Source organism: Hirundo rustica, chromosome 5 (genome assembly GCF_015227805.2).
Source record: "Hirundo rustica isolate bHirRus1 chromosome 5, bHirRus1.pri.v3, whole genome shotgun sequence".
Classification (NCBI taxonomy): Eukaryota; Metazoa; Chordata; class Aves; order Passeriformes; family Hirundinidae; genus Hirundo; species Hirundo rustica.
Genome location: NC_053454.1, coordinates 26,151,840 through 26,156,099, shown reverse-complemented (window position 1 = coordinate 26,156,099; position 4,260 = coordinate 26,151,840).

The following is a 4,260-nucleotide window of genomic DNA, read 5'->3' as shown; positions in this document are numbered from 1 at the left end:
GAGCCGAGTCCCGAGTGCCCGGGAGGGCGCGGCGCCGCCGCCCGTCCCGCCTCACGGAGCGGCGGCCCGCGGCGGGGGCGGGCGGCCCGCACGGCCGGAGCGTGTGCTGCGCCTTCCTCACAGCCCCGCCGCGCTGAACGGCCGGCGCATCTCGCCGCGCCACTCGGCTGCCGGCAAAGGAGCGTTTGTCCCCGGAGCAGTCACGCCAGCAAGAAAAATAAATGCAGAAGGCTGTCATAGCACAAGCTGGAGGGGAAAAGAGGAGCTAACCCACTTGGCAGCTTGTACAAGCGCACGGTTCACTACGCGGGGTTCGGGGATGTCCGAACTAGTGCTGTGCTTACCTTTGTGAAGTGTGAGTTGTTTTATAGCAGAGTAAAGATTTCTGATGAGCAATTGTGTCCACAAAGAGCACCAAAAGAAGCATTTCGTTTGCTGAAGATTCCTGAGTAACTACGTTTGTTAATTTTAGGAGAAATCGTAAGTTAAATCGACACAGCCACTGTCACATCTGCCAAGTCCTGGCAAAAAGATTACGTAAGCAAAATCCCAATTTTAGAATGTTTTGGGGGGCATGAAAAGTGAACCTGTAAATATAAGCTAAGAACTAATAAGTCCTTTTGCTGTTGGAATACATCATCATAAGTTTATTAATCTTCACACAGCATCCTACAGAACTGCCATCTGTATCTCCTCATTTATATTAAAACTACTGTCCTGATTCTAAATGAGACTTATGGTCTGTGAAACTCTAAATCCATAGGAGTAAACTATAAACACCTAACATCTATATGACCTATTATTAGCAATAAAGTCTGTTCTAGACATTTGAGAGGACATGGTACTAAACTAAATTTTGCCCTAGAAGTCTCAAAGTCCAGTGATTAATTTACCCTTCAGTATGATGGGGTTTGGCCATTACAAAAACACTGTTGAATTTTGGCTTGCTACTTGAAAATGTTTTAAAATTCTGAAATGTGTTTTAAATGTCCACAAAAAATTAAAATATTTTGATGGAAAAGTTGACCTCACTAGGGAAGGAGGAATGAGACTTACAGATTTAATGAGCTTCTCTGTTTTCTCCATGTTCCATGTCATTAAAAGCATCTTTCTTTTTCTTCAGTAAAGGAAAGTCATACCTGAATAGTCACTAAACTCACTTATCATTGGATATCAGGATTATGTAAGTGATGACACCATTTAAGCTTGCTTTGGTGTGATGCAAATGGAAGATAAGATCTTTGGCCAGAATAAAACCAGAATGTGGCTGCTTTTGGAGCTGTGCAGCAGGAGCATGAGGCTCACAGCATGTATTCAGCCAATAAAGATTTGAAAAAATTTTGCAACACTTTTTGTAATTACAGTACCTTGCTTCCTGGTTCAGAGGTGGAGTTCCAGTAAAACTAGACATGACTGGAATTGTGAACCTGATATACTTGTGTGGCTTCCATTAAAGTCATAATGCAATGAAAATAATACAAATCCTGGCAAATTTAGCAATTGTATTCTGGATACTCTCTCTGAGATTCTTAGTAACTATTAAGTTTGGCTTCACATGTCACAAAGTTACATTCTGGTGCTCTCCATAAGGCTGGTATATATATGAGCATTAGAGCAAAAAGGGAGAGAGTTTTCAAGTGTAATGTCTTAAATACAAAAGTCAATGCTTGCAAGGTGCTTAGTTACACATATATGTGTAGCAATGCCTTTCACTGTATTTTTTTTATTCCTGGAGTGTCACAGGTGTACTTGGCAAAAAAATAAAGCAAAAGCATTTGATCTTTATAGGAATACAATGATATCAAACAGTGAAGTCAAGAAAACACTAGAGCAGGAGCTTCCACTCACAAAACAAGAAGCATTTTCATTCTAAAATAGTATTTAAGACACCCCTACCCTAAGGCAGACATAAAAAATGATCTTAACGGTCCCCTAAATTTAACATTTAAGTACATTGGTTGAAAGGGGTAAATTTTTCTAAAGCTAGTGACTGTAAAAAATGGTGTTTATTTGGGTTTAAGCTAATTACAAGCATGTTTTGAAACCCAAGTACACACACGGCATTTAAAAGAACTTTCAGACCCCAGTGAGAAGTTGTCCTTGCATATTGCTTGAGATGCCTGAATGGGCATGATGAAGAAGCAGAAGAAAGTGCCAGAGAAATGGGGGAGAAAAAGCATGAAAGTATGAGCGAGCACAGATTAGGATTAAAACCGCAGCTCTGGAAAAAAGCAGGAGTGGGTGAGCTTACAGTTAGGCACCTGTCACAGCGTCAGCAGAAGCATGAACACATGCAGCTCTCTGCAAGCACTTTTACTGGGTTCTTCACATTGAGAAGAGGAAATCCTGTGCCTTGAACATTTCATAATTACCAACTATTCACTTCTAAAAGACAGCCCAGGCCAAGTATAAAATAGAAGTGCATCCAAGAATCAGCCAAGACAGAGAAAACTTACATGATTCCTTGCAAGTAGTGAGGACAGTTTAGTGTTTTACTCAGAAGTATGTTGACTGTTTCTTGCTGTGACTTTTCATGTCTTTTCATTTGCCTTTAACTCCTTCTCCCATCAGCGTGAGAACAATGCCCCATCATGTAATTCTTACTTCATTTTCCATGCTCTGTTACGGTTACAAAGCAAGGGAGTGGAGCTTTGTTTCTCAGGGAATTTTTAAGCAATTAACAGGGTTTGATTTTGTAACAGACAAATAAACCATGCTTATCATAAGTGGTAAGGGTTCCTCCTGCTGGCACGCACTGCATTCATGTGTGGTGTGTTTCTGTTAAATATGTGCACTGGAAAGGCTTTGCTTTGGTGAATGTGGTGAACCTCAGAGCCCCGGCAACCCTGCAGCGTTTTCTAAGAGGTTCTTCAGTCAAGCAGCCAGAGCCTGTAAACCTTCCCTGAGCCTGAAATCTGAGTCCTCGATCTCCTTCTACTCTGACAACAGATAATTCCTCAGCCAAACATTCAATTCCATATTGATTGCTTTATTTTTGGTATCACTCAGGGTTTTTTGTTTTTTTTTTTTTTTTCTTTGATTTGTAAAGTTGGTTTTGTTCCAGGAGAAGTAAGAATCTCTTTTGCTTTGTGTTTACTCTTCCAAATCACTAACATTTACTGGTTTCTGTCTATTACCTTCTCTCCATTTTTATAACTCTGAAGAACTGTCAGGTAAATCTTGGAAAGAGAATTTGAAGAACATCTTCAATTTAATAGTCAACTTTACATTTAAAGTTACAACTAAAAAGAAGCTTAAACTGATTTTAATAGGCACTTTTGCACAGAAAGGTACAAGAATCCAAACAATCCTCTCTCTAGGCAATCACTATCCCCAGGCACACATATGCCCTATGAGAAAATTGTCATTCCAGTGCTCTTTCATTTCATGTTCAGTTTTAGCTGGACCAGTTAAGAAGTTATTGGTTATTAAGTACTCACTTCACATGGGATTCTCTTGTGTATTGTATTTTTCAGAACAGCATGTAGCCAGTATCTATTAAATAGTTTTCGTGTATGTTTTCAAGAATACCTTTTAGAACCCAGAAGGTATTAAATGCACTTTCAAGACTTGTTTTTGGACAACACCCTTGCTCAGCCTCCATGTGAAAAACACATTTTGCAGCAGCAGTTTGATCCTCTGCTTTGGCAGGCAAGAGTGGGAGAATAGTTGGTGAAAGGGGCTTCAAGTAGCCAAGACTCAGAAGCTGAAAACTTTTTTTGTACTTTAGAAAATTAACTACTATTTATGTTTCTTATGAAACTGAGATGCCAAGGTCATGCAAAAGGAGGAAGTTTAATGGTGATCTCACAGGCTATTCATCTCATGATAAGCACTGAAGTGTCATATCACCATTTAGCATACTCTACTGAAAACTATTGTCTTGCTGTGGAAAAAAAAAAAAAAAAGCAAAACAAAATAAAAACTGAGACCTTTTTTATTAAAATAAAATGCAAAATAAGACTCATGTTTGTATTTTTTTTTTGTTTTAGAAAACTTATTCATAAAGAAAGGCATTGCATTTCTCATTTCAGAGAAAGTAGAACAAATTTTTTCAATATTCCTAGAACAACCCCACCCAACTGACATTTTCAAGATAACATTTTCTTGCAAAATTATTTTTACTTGATCAAAGTGCCTTTCTTATTTAATTCTTGTTAATATTAAAATTTATTTATTTCCTCACATAAGCATTGTAGCATTAAAATCGAAGTAGATAAGCAACACTTTTCATTCCAAAATGGTCAAAGTAGAATTTGT